The 13,529-nt window shown below is 42.9% G+C and overlaps 1 pseudogene; it reads left to right on the top strand.

Annotated features, from left to right (window-relative positions):
• Positions 1-11,564: 11,564 nt before the first annotated feature.
• On the top strand, positions 11,565-12,605 carry LOC102728517 (ferritin light chain pseudogene; annotated as a pseudogene).
• Positions 12,606-13,529: the final 924 nt, after the last annotated feature.

The raw sequence follows: 13,529 nt of genomic DNA on the forward strand, positions 1-13,529 counted from the left end.
AAACATATGGTTGTTACAGAAAATTTGTAGAAAACAGAAAAATGTAAGGACAAAAATCAGTGTGGTTTTAAACCTTTTCTTGTACCTTCTGTGATGGTCTCATTTCTTTATAAGTACTTGAGGAGTTTAGGAAAATCACTCTCACGATGTTCTCCTTTCTCTAATCCAGTTACTACATGGTCTTACTTTCCAGTTCTTGCCTCAGTTTGGGGGTCCTCTCTTAACATTTTCATGGCACTCTTTAATAGTGGATGCTACACTTTTATTAATCAGAGACCTAAATAATGCTCAGGGTCGAAGAAGATTAGTTCTTCATTCTTGAGTCTTCACAGGACAGGTGTCATTTGTTTAGTAGGTTAGATCTGTTCATTAGTATTAGCTATCCAATAAGGCCTAAAGAAAAAAATGTGGTCAACATGCAGGCTGCTTAGTGTCACATAAAAACAAAACAAAATAAAACTCTCTTTCACACTATTGCCTACAAGCTTCATCCTAACCAGCCATGCTGCAGGGATGAACCATGGCCTAAGGAGTCAGGCAAGAGAACATGGATATTTCAGCATAAACCATCACCACTACTGCCCAAATAATTCTTAAGAGTGTGACCTGGGGAGGGCAGATCAAATCAAACCAAATCAGCATCACATTAGATTTTTAAATATAAAATATGCATCTAAAAAATTGTGTCCTCCAGGGGCACCTGGGTGGCACAGTCAGTTAAGTGTCCAAGTGTCCAGTGCTCAGGGGGGAGAGGCAGAGGGAAAGGGGGAAGCAGACTCCTCACTGAGCAGGAAGCACAATGCGGGACTCAATCCCAGGACCCCGGGATCATGACCTGAGCCAAAGGCAGACGCTTAACTGACTGAGCCACTCAGGTACCCTTGTTTTGGAAATTTTGTATTTATGAGACAAAGAAAACATATTGTAAACTCCATTACAAATCATCATTCTGTGACGGCTGTAGAATAATTCCTCTGGATATGTACTCTCATAACACAGAACTCTGAATGTCAGCCCTCCTAGCCTCCTCAGGGACCTCACTTAATCAGCAATACCCTTTCTGTCTGTATCTTCACTCTTTCCCTCTCTGTCAGCCATTCATGCATTCAGGGCTCTCTTCACTCAAATGGAGTGAGAAGAGGAGGTCCTTCAAACTCTAGACCACCCCATCTACCCCATCCCTTGTAAAGCCAGGTTTTTGATTGGTTGGTTGATTACTTGATTAAGAGGCAACTTACTTGACTGTATTCTCACTACCCATTCACTTATTCCTCGTACTACCGTAAACTCCTCCTGCAACCACAGCTGGATTCTGAAACACTTGTCATCAATGATCTCTCCACTGCTAACCCCTCTTTGTCACTTGACACCACTGATTACTTCTGGAAATGCTTCTCTTTCCTTGACTAGAGGGACCATAACTCCATGGCTCTTCTGTCTTCTCTTCTCCTTCTCTGTAGCCTGAAGCTCCTTCTCAGTCTCCTCTTGAGTTTCTCTTCTCTGTCACTTTTGTGTTGGTGTCCCTCAGGGTTCCAGCCTTGTCCCTTTATTCTCTCACTTTGCAGTTCCTCCCTTGTCTTATATTATAATCTGTGTTCCCAAGTGAGGGCCAAGTTGGTGCATTTTTGCAACCCCTACCACTAAGGAAAAGGCAACTGTATTAGTCCACATTCTCCAGAGAAATAGAACCAATAGGTTATAATATATATTGAGAGAGAAAGAGAGAGAGATTTATTTTAAGGAATTGGTGATTCCTTAACTGATGTGATTCTGGAAACTGGCAAGTCCAAAATCTTACAGGTGGGCAGGCAGGATGGAGACTCAGAGAAGAGCCAATGTTGCAGTTCAAGTCCCAAGGCAGTCTACTGGCAGAATTTCTTTTCTTCCAGGGAGGTCAGGCTTTCTCTAGTAAGACCTTCAACTGATTAGGTGAGGCTCATCACATTAGGAAGGATAATCAGCTTTACCCTAAATCTCCTGATTTGTATGTTAATTCCATCTAAAAACTATTTTCATAGAATCATCTAGAATAATACTTGACCAAATATTTGGATACTGTGGCTTAGTCAAGTTGAAACCCAAAAGTAACCATCGTGGGTATCTTTGGACTCTGAGGGCAATAGATAGCACATTTGGGTCTGCTACTCTAACTAATTTACTGAGTGATTTAGTTTGCTAACTTCGAGTGGGGCCCAGAACAAGAAAGAACTCTGTCCAGGGCTTTTGTGTCCTATCATAATTTGAAACTTATGACTCAGCAGATTCAATAATGCTGGAGGTATCCACAGGAGATGAGAAAACTGTATATGGCGTCCGGCAAGTCTCAGTAGAAGAATCAGAGTGCAGACATCTAGGTTTTGGGATATACTGAATGCTACTGTGCCCTAATCGAGTTCAAGTACCCGACCATGAAACTACACCAAGTGACCAGGTGACCTGAGCTGCCCATTATAAATGATGTAATCCAACCCATCAACCCATTTTGGGTGTAGGAAAGGATGTTCATCATCAAAAAGATATGGCTTATGTAAGATCTAGCTTGAGCAGTTTCTGAAAGCACAAATGAGTTACACAAACATGCTATCTACACCGGAGCCACTTCTTCACTCACACCTATGGTCTCATACGAAATTCCACTTGATCAAGGAAGCAAAAATTTGAGCCTGGTTTAGAGATGCAACTACACAATATGTGGGCACCAGCTGAAAGTCAACTGCTGCAGAATCATAATCCCATTCAAGGGTGGCCCTGAAGGATAATAGGGAGGATAAATCTTCCCAGTGGGCAGAAAGTCAAGCCATCCATTTGGTGTGCACTTTGCCTGAAAGGAGAGATGCTTATATATTTAGGTCTACACAGATTCATGGGCTGGAGGTTAGTGACCTAGAAGGTGCAAGATTGAAGAACTGATAACAAGGAGTTTTGGGAAAGAAGCATGTGGATATGTCCACTTAATAATCGACATAGAATGTAAGGACATTTCTTTTCCATGTGAATGCTCATCTAGGGTATAAGATTGCCATTCTCTATAATCAGGGGAGCAAGAAGAGCCAGTATGGGTATGCCAACCTCTTCCCTTGGTCACCCTGCAATTTATTAAATGAGCTCGTGAATAAAACAGCCATAGTAAGCAGGGATGGAGGTTATGCAAGGGTTCAAGCATGTGGACTTCTCACCAAGACTAATCTAGCTACCACCACTGCTAAGTGCCCAGCCTACCACCCAGCAGAAAACTACACTGAACCCTGGTACACAGCACCACACCATGGATGGAACAGCAGCCGTCAGATAGCAGGTTGATTTTTATTAAACACCTTCCATCATGAAGGGAGCAGTGATAGGGCCTCACTGGAATAGACACTCATTCTAGATGGGGATTTACCTCCCCTGCAGGCAATGCTTCTGCCATCACCACCATCTGTGTATTTACTGAATGCCTATTCACTGTCACAGAATCCCACACAATATTGTACTGACAAAAGAACTCATTTCACAGCAAAAAGAGTGAGGCAATGGGCTAAGACCCAAGGGATTTGCTAGAAGTGGCTAACATTATAGAATCATTGGAATGGCTGTCAAAGACCCTGTTTTGGTGACAAATGAGAGACAAAGACAGTGCCTTGCAACATGAGGGTGCTCTTCTACAAAGTGCAGTATATGCTCCAAATCAGCTGCCAAGATGTATGGCTCCCTTTTTTTTTTTTTTTACCCCACAGATTATATAGGTGCAGAAACCAAGGGGAAGACAGGAGAGTAGCCTTTCTTGTTATTAGACCTCATCATCTACTTACAGTTTTGCTTCTGCTCTCGTCAGGTTTAGAGGTCTTAGTTCCCAAAGGGGGAAGGTTTCTCCCAGGAGACATAACATGGTTCAGTTTGAACTGAAAATTGAGGTTTCCATCAGGCCATTTTGTGTTTTCTCAAGCCACTGAACAAGAGGAGGGATATACTCTACTGACTGTGTGATGGATCTGTACCAAGGGTATCTGGCCTCTGCTTAGTTCTCTTACAACTACTGTAACCAGCTTGCACAAAATAGCCTGAGGTTTTCTCAACTTTATCAAAGTCTCCCATTCCAGAAAACTCTGCAGTCCTAGACAAACTGGGGCAGTTGGTTACCCAAATAACTTGCTTGAGACATTGTAGGCATTCAGTAAAATTGCTTTAGGGTGGATCTTGTTTATATCAGGCTAAATCCATCACTACCCTCCCAAAATAGATCTTTTTTTTTTTTTAAATAGACTCTGTACCCAGCATGGAGCCAAATGTGGGGCTTGAACTCATGGCCCTGAGATCAAGACCTGAGCTGAGATCAAGAGTTGGACACTTAACTGAGTCACCCAGGTGCCCCCAAAATATATCTTTAATGACACCCCAACTTATTTTGCATCCTAGGGAGAAATGTTTGATGGTAACATAGGCTTGCCCCTTCTTTCGCTCACTTCTCACAATTATCTTCAGTGGCTTACATGCCTTTGAGGACAGAGATATGCTTTCTTGGCAAGTTGAAGAGAAAGCCTTGGAAGTCACATGCTTCAGCTCAGTTATGATCTTCACTCATATTTTCCCATGTTTTCTAGGGCATGGATGTTATCTTTTTTGGTGAATTCTCATAAATCCAATTTTTTCAGCACTAGGGAAAATTTATGTTAGATATGGAAGAAACCATAGAAATCATCTCATCCAAACCCAGCATTTCATGTTCATTTACAATGCTGTTATTTAAACTTATTTTTGTTTTAGTTTATGATTTGTCATGTTCACAAAGCATTCATTTCCTTAAGTGACCAAAAATTATACTTGTACATTTAATCCAGTGAGTAATTTATTTTTTTGCATGTAAAATGATTGTGAGCTCTGACTTTCAAAACCTAGAAAAAGCTCAGTGTTCTTTAGCATCTCATCAAAAATCACTACTCAATGAGGGTTTGTTGACAAGGGACCCTGGTCTTCTAAGGATTGCACATCGGTCTCATTTTCTATTGTGTCTGGGTAATGACATCAGTGATTGTCAAAAGATCTGTTTGCAGATGGACTTGGCTTATAGCACCAATCACAGAGTAGAACTCAAGATTAAGATGGATTTCAGGGCGCCTGGGTGGCTCAGTTCGTTAAGCGACTGCCTTCGGCTCAGGTCATGATCCTGGAGTCCCTGGATCGAGTCCCACATCTGGCTCCCTGCTCGGCAGGGAGTCTGCTTCTCCCTCTGACCTTAACCCCTGTCATGTGCTCTCTCTCATTCTCTCTCTCTCTCTCAAATAAATAAATAAATAAATAAATAAATAAATAAATAAGATGGATTTCATTCAGGTCAGCAATAACTAAGGTAAAACAATACCCTCCCACAAAACCTCCATTGGTGCTATTCTCCACCAAATAATGGGGTAAATAGATCATTAGTTTTGTGTTATGTTCTTATGAATCAGTTCTAATATTCCAATGACAACAATAAAGAAGAGCAGAATTTGCAGGAACGACAAACTGAATTTAAACAATGACCAAGAAATATTCATCATGCTTAGAAACTCATGCAAGGGTTTATCAGAGTCCACTTGCTATGATATTACCCAGAAAGGAGATTCCGACTGTCAGCTACAAGCCACAGAATAGGATTTTTTTAAACCATATTTTTCCTTCTTTGACTTTAAAATTCATTATTTTATTACTTTATTTCCTCACTTTGAGTGCATTGGGACTGTTATGGGAGATCTGAATTCCCGCTGGTGTGGGAAATTGAAAAAAACCAAGATGACAGGAGTAGGAGGGTCAACAACACCAAACTCCTTTCAGCTCCTAGCCTGACAGTAGAGGATACAATGTCAAGATTAGTAAAAAGCCCAGATCCAAGCATTAAGAATACCCCACTAAGAAGTTCTATAAATACTTTTGTCAAAAGTTATTTAATATTGGGAAAAGAGAAATCATGGATATCTCTGAAAGAAAAAAAAAACGTTTTGGGTACTTGGGTGGCTCAGTGGGTTAAGCGTCTGCCTTCGGCTCAGGTCATGATCCCAGGGTCCTGGGATCAAGTCCTGCATCAGGCTCTCTGCTCAGGGGGGAGTCTGCTTCTCCCTCTGCCCCTCTCCCCACTCATGTGCACGCTCTCTCTCTCTCTCACTCACTTTCTCTCTCTTAAGTAAATAAATAATATCTTTAAAAAAAAAGAAAAGAAAGTTTTGATTAAAAGGAGTTCAAGGGGCGCCTGGGTGGCTCAGTTGTTAAGCGTCTGCCTTCAGCTCAGGTCATGATCCCAGGGTCCTGGGATCGAGTCCTACATCGGGCTCCCTGCTCGGCAGGAAGCCTGCTTCTCCCTCTCCCACTCCCCCTGCTTGTGTTCCCTCTCTCGCTGTGTGTCTCTCTCTGTCAAAATAAATAAATAAAATCTTTAAAAAAAATAAAAATAAAAAAATAAAAGGAGTTCAAATCAGCAGCTGAAGCCTTACACAACAGCTTCTGGTTTGAATGATCTGTCAACTCTTTCCTGGTTTCTTCTCATAAATCCTGTAGCTAACCTGGTCTCATCAAGCTGTAGGAGGGTACTGTGAGTGGCAAACAATTCTCAAGGGCTCCAGAGCAGAGACCAAATCTAGGATAGAGCTGTAAGATCCTTTATTTAGAAGTCAGGAAGACTTAGGGCAGTGCCTCATAGATCCTGCAGACAGACAGAAAGGCTTCTAAGGATTTTAAGAGTATTCTTGCAGACTTTCTCTGTTTCAGCAACGGGGCTTCTAAGAAGAATCTAAGGCCATTATCCCACAGCAGTTTTACAGGGAGTCCAAGACAGAGGAAAGCTTATTCCAAAGAGAATTGTGAGTCTGACGTCTATATGATGGAATGGATTATAAATTGACACTCAGGAACTCCACAAGGTTTTTAAATTATATCAGCATGATCTGAAAAAGACAGACATACAGCACCTGCATGCTTTTACCAGCATTTCTCAAAGTGTAGTCCACAAATTACTTGTGATCCACATCAGACCTGATCTGAATGGAGGTGGGGGGGGGTTGCATATCTGGGAATCAGTATTTTTAATAGGTAATACTATGGATGTTAAAGTTCGATATCCACCTCAAACAGACCTATTTACTCATTCCTAAATATATTATTCCTTGTAGCACTGCCTTCCATTCTCTCGTGTAGGAACATTGCTGCCTTCCATTCCTCACATAATATCCATAGTTTAAATTTTGTGCATTCTGTCCTTTCAGTAAATAGTAGTGGATCAATTGGACAAGGAGAATGTGATGCCTCTTTCACATTAGACACACAAAAATTAATTTGAAATGGATTGTAGCCCTAAATATGAAAAGTAAAATAATGCTTTTAGAGGAAAACGTAGGAGAATATCTTCATAAACTTGAGGTATAAAATATAAGAAAAAAGTACAAAACAAAAGAATAAAAATTATACTTAATTAAAATTAAGACCTTCTCTTAGTCAAAAAAACACCATTAAAAGAATGAAATGCAGGGTAGAACTGGGAGAAAAATTTGCAATACATATATCCAACGAAGTACTGGTATCCGGAATAGGTAAAGAATCCCTACAACTCTAAGAGAAAAAGACAGACATCTATTTTATTATAGCTATTGATGGATGTGAAGTGGTATCTCCTTTTAGTTTTGATTTGCACTTCCCTAATAATTACTGATGTTAAGCATCTTTTTTTTTTCTTTAAGTAAGCTCTACACCCAACTTGGGGTTTGAACTCATGACCCTGAGATCAAGAGTTGCATACTTTACCCACAGAGCCAGCCAGGAGCCCTGGGCACCTCTTTATATACCTGTTGGCCATTTGGATATCTTCTTTGGAGAAATGTCTGTTTAAGGTCTTTGTCCATTTTTAATGTAGTTTATTCATGTTTTTTTACTTTTGAGTTCTATGGTCAGAAGCCTTAATATTTTAAACACGTTTGTACTAAAAAAAAAAAAAAGTTTGTACTACCCTAAGAGATCTACAGAGTCAATGCTATCCCAATCAAAATTCAATGACATTTTTTACTGAAATAGAGAAAATAATCCTAAAATTCATAGGGAACCACAAAAGACCCCAAATAGCCAAAGCAATCTTGAGAAAGAAGAACAAAGATGAAGTTATTAATACTTCCTGATTTCAGGGTGCCTGGGTGGCTCAGTCAATTAAGCAGCTATCTTCAGCTCAGATCATGATCTCAAGGGTCCTGGGATGGAGCCCCTCGTCAGGCTCCCTGCTGAGCAGGAAGCCTGCTTATCCCTCTCTCTCTGCTCCTCCCCCTGCTTGTGCGTGGTCTCTCTCTCTGTCTCTCAAATAAATAAATAAAAATTTAAAAAAAAAAAAACCCTTCCTGATTTCAAAACATATTACAAGGCTACAGTAATTAAAACAGTATAGTACTAGCATAAAGACAGACATATAGACTAATGGAGTGGAATAGAAAGCCCAAAAACAAACCCACACACATATGATCAGATAATCTTTGACAACAATGCTGAGAATACACAAGAGAGAAAAGACAACCTTTTCAATAAATGGTTCTGAGAAAATTGGACATCCATATGCAAAAAAATGAAATCGGATCCCTACTTTACAGCATACACAAAATCAACTCAAAATGGGTTAAAGACTTGGGGCGCCTGGGTGTCTCGGTCAGTTAAGCGTCCAACTCTTGATTTTGGCTCAGGTCATGATCTCAGGGTCACGCGATCAAGCTCCATGTTGGGCTCCACACTGGGCGTGGATTCTGCTTGAGATTCTCCCTTTTCCCTCTGCCCCTCTTCCCCACCCCCACAGACTCTACCCCCAAAAAGGGGGGGTTAAAGACTTAAATTTAAGACTTGAAAACTTCTAGAAAACTTCCAGAAAAAAGCAAAGGGGAAAAGCTCCTTGATGTTGGTCTTGGTAATGACTTCTTGGATATCATACCAAAAGCATAGGCAACAAAAGCAGAAATAGATAAGTGGGACTACATCAAACTGAAAAGCTTCAGCACAGCAAAGGAGGCAGTCAATAGACTAAAAAGGCAACCTACAGAATGGGAGAAAATATTTGCAAACCATGTATCTGAAAGGGTTTGTTTTTTTTTTAAGATTTTATTTATTTGAAAGAGAGAGAGCGAGAGCACGAGCATGGAGGAGTGGCAGGCAGAGGGAAAAGCAGACTTGCTGCTGAGCAGGGAGCCCGATGCAGAGCTCGATCCCAAGACCCCGGGATCATGACCTGAGCTGAAGGCAGATGCTTAACTGAGCCACCCAGGCACCCCGAAAGGGGGTTAATTTTTAAACACCCATTTTAAGTCTCATTTGAGGACTTAATGAAAAGTCACAGACACATGAAGTGTCTTCTCCTTATAAGTGGTGCAAGTCTCCAGAACAACATGGAGCCCACACAGCATGGACCCAACATTACACTGACTGCTCAGGGTGATCATGTTCCTGCTGGGTGGAGTCTCCCACTACCCGGGGCACCCAGATCTCTGACCTGGGCTGAGATGCAAGAGGTAGGACCACAATGGGGAAGGGAAAAAATAACAGAGGGAGCCCTTGACTGATGCGTGAAAAAAAGGGAACCGACCATGCTTTGCTCTTGTGCACAAGCACCTCAGTACATTCTAGAACTGCCATGCCAAAAATTAAACAGAAGCCTTTGTTTGGAGATTGGCTCAGACGTGCCCTTTAGCTCTCAGCTCGAAGGCTCTTCTGCCTGTTCCTGCCTCAGAAGTCTCATAGGGCATGGCCCTGGGTGCATCGCCCTGCATCATGGTTTTTGTTGTTGTTGTTGTTTTTATCATACTGAAGAATGATGCTGAACAACAATACTACCCAAAAGTGTGAGTGTGGTTGGAAAGATTAATGAGAGGTTTGTATTTTGATTTGTGGCTTTGGTCACTGCTTGCCTCTCAAGCTGCCTGTTTCGATTCAAATTAAGCAGCGCTTCTTGGACGATGTGTGCCAGCAAGCTGTGCGTGCAGTTGCTGCCCTCCATCCATCACGGCGCGACTTACCCCACTCCAAGTTCCAGGTCAGCATTTCCTGATTGCATTCCTCGTCCCCGTCACGCTTCTAGCTGCCCTACTTCTAGCCATTCATCACGCAGCAGTTGTTGCTGTTAGCTGACGCTTTCACATGACCAGTCCTGCGGAGCGGGCCAGATGGGAATGCCAGGGGGCTGCTGCCAGCCGGATGTTGCCTGGGATTTGTTAGTGATCTTAAGTATCAGAGAGAAATGTCCCTAGCAAAATCTGTGTTGAAGCAAATGAAACACCCAAGGACATCGAAGGCCTACCTCCTTCTCTCCAAAGTTAGAATGGGCTGCAGTATGGACTAGAACTTAAGCAGATAGGCTTTTGAGTCACACTACAGAGGTGGGCCACAAACTTGAGCAGGTCCTTTAGTTCTGCTTAGTTACCTTAGTCTTGGGGCCATTGCAAGAACAGTTAATTTATGTAAAGCGATTAGAACAATGCCTGTCACATTAAGAATCCTGTAAGTGTTTGCTATTGCTATTTTTCTGCTCACTCTGCTTAGTCTGACAACTTCAGATCATTTATTTATTCCTTCATTCAATATTTACTGAGTACCGGGGCGCCTGGGTGGCTCAGTCGTTAAGCGTCTGCCTTTGGCTCAGGTCATGATCCTAGGGTCCCGGGATCGAGCCCCGCATCGGGCTCCCTGCTCCGCGGGAAGCCTGCTTCTCCCTCTCCCACTCCCCCTGCTTGTGTTCCCTCTCTCGCTGTGTCTCTCTCTGTCAAAATAAATAAATAAAATATTTAAAAAAAAATATTTACTGAGTACCTATGATGTTCCAGGTACTGGGGACAGTGATCCATTTCCTTTGTGGTAAGCCTCAGTGTGATCATCTGGAAACCCCTTTGCACTCACAGCTGTGCAACTATGGGAACAATAAGACCTCAGAGAAGAAACTGCTGACCGGTTTGCCTCGGCAGACAGATTCTTAGGCAGCTTCTCGATTCCCATGCTCCCAGAATAGCCTAGGAAGAACAGAGGCAGACAGAGAACATGGAAGACACAGCATTGACTTGAACAGATGCTCTCCTCCTCCCCCCTCAACTCCCTATTCACCCAGAAACTCTGACATATTCTCAAGCAGGGGAGGAGGTTGGAGAGAGGACAGGGGTAGATGAAGAGTAGGTGTAGAGGAGTCCTACAAAGAGCTAAGGTTATCTTTCTAGCCGATATGGCAAGATGAAGGTGCAAAATAGAATTAAATGGATTTAGAGAAAAGTACTACGGTAAAGCATATGAAATTGCTGATATTTGACAATTTTTAACTTATGAAACATCAGTTTCATATGGTTCACCCTGGAAAAGGTGCAACATTTCTTGTGCTTCCTGAGTTTATGTAACAGTCATATCTGCCACACGTGTTTTAAATTATCTTAGAAATGCTCAGGTATAAGAAATCATCATCATGAGAATTGGGCCTCACATTGAAACATGAAGACAAATTTTGGTCACCCGTGTTGGAAATTTGATGAATGAGCTCACAGAAGCCCAGATAACAATTGACATGTGGAAGTCTTATTTATTCTACTCAATAAACCAATATCAACTGATTGGATTTCTTTCTTTAGTTCACTTTCTAGCTGGATCCTAGTAATACTCCTTCACAAAATGGGCTTATTAAAAAGCTCAGGAAGATTTGGGGTCTCTAGAACTTCTCAGGGACCAGGTTAAATGGTGGGCTGTATTCCTTACCAACTTCTTTATCCTTATTAAATCTTTATATATATTCTCATCTGGTTGGACCCAGAGTTAAGATAACATATTTTTTAGAAGGTGATCCCCTGTATCACCAAGATTAGAAACCTTCCATCTAAACTGAACACTAAAACATGTTTCACACATTTTAAAAACAGGTTTACTCAGGCAGTGTGCCGGGAGGTTCCATGGATCTGTCTTTTGCTTCAACAGTGTTTGGATGGAACAACCCAGGGATGCCTCCTCTACCAACCTCTGACCAACCTCCGACTTTTCCTCCAGTCACAACCTTGGGAGCCATCTTCTCGGCCAACCTCTGCCTCTGGGACCAGCCAACACCCTATTTTGAGCTTAGCTCCTTATTATGGATCAGCCCTGAGCTCCCAGATTCATCAGAATGATTCCACCCAGGTGGAGGCCGCCGTCAACCACCTGGTCAACATGCATCTGCGGGCCTCCTACACCTACCTCTCTCTGGTCTCCTGTTTTGATGGTGAAGATGTGGCTCTGGAAGACGTGGGCTCCTTCTTCCTCGAGCTGGCTGAGGAGAAGCTTGAGGGTGCTGAACATCTCTTGAAGATGCCAAACCAGTGCAGCAGCCTCGTCCTTGTCCAGAAACCTTCCCAAGATGAGTGGGGTAAAGCCCTGGATGCCATAGAAGCCACCCTGGTTCTGGAGAAGAACCGGAACCAGGCCCTTCTGGATCTGCATGCCCTGGGTTCTGCCCTCGCAGACCTCCATCTCTGCGACTTCCTGGAGAACCACTTCCTAGATGAGGCGGTGAAGCACATCAAGAAGATGGGGACCACCTGATTCACCTCCTCAGCCTAGCTGCCCCCAGGCTGGGCTGGGTGAGGATCTCATCCGAAGATTCACCCTCAAGCACAACCCTAAAGCCCAGCAGCCTTTGAGGGGCCCCTCTGGCAAACCCTGGCGCCAGGGCTTCCGCCTGAGTCTCTCCCTGCAGCCACGAGGCAGCTTTTTAACCACCTGGAGCCCTCTCCCAAGCCATGCACCAAATGGAAACAATAAAGTTTTTTGCAGAAAAAAAAAAAACAAAAACCAGGGGCGCCTGGGTGGCTCAGTTGGTTGGGCGACTGCCTTCGGCTCAGGTCATGATCCTGGAGTCCCGGGATCGAGTCCCGCATCGGGCTCCCTGCTCGGCGGGGAGTCTGCTTCTCCCTCTGACCCTCCTCCCTCTCATGCTCTCTGTCTCTCATTCTCTCTGTCTCAAATAAATAAATAAAATCTTAAAAAAAAAACAAAAAACAAACAGGTACACTCAATGTCCTAGCAAATTCTCCATCTAGAAATTTACTTGAAGAATATAATTAAAGATATACACAAAGATTTAGGTTTAAAGGTTGTATTAGTAAGAGAACAACTGGCACACTCAAACTAGGATAATTCACGTGGGGTTCATTTACAAAGAAATGGAGGAGTTGTAGGAAAACCACAGGGGATGGTGCAGGTACCTAGGGCTTGTAGAGGCACAGAGCTGTCACCATCCCTAGGCTCAGAGGAAAAAGGACAAGGGAAGGACTGGTTCTGAGAACTGGGAAGAGAGGATTGGCCACCTTGAGAACAGTGACCTTCAGCCAGCTCTAGGAGACCTCACAGTAGGGAGCAAGGAATTAATACCCTGACCTCACTCTTGTCCTTGTCTCCAATCTCCTACAGGAGCTCATGTTGGCGGGACCTCACTGGAAACCAGAGGGCAGAGGAACCAGTTAATGTTATCCCTAAAGGAGAGCAGAGCTGAGAAAAGGATGGAGAAGAGTAGAAAGTGGATCTGGTAGAATAAACAAGAGATATCTGACACAAAGATG

Source organism: Leptonychotes weddellii, chromosome 9 (genome assembly GCF_054177405.1).
Source record: "Leptonychotes weddellii isolate Sample4059 chromosome 9, ASM5417740v2, whole genome shotgun sequence".
In the NCBI taxonomy this organism is placed as follows: Eukaryota; Metazoa; Chordata; class Mammalia; order Carnivora; family Phocidae; genus Leptonychotes; species Leptonychotes weddellii.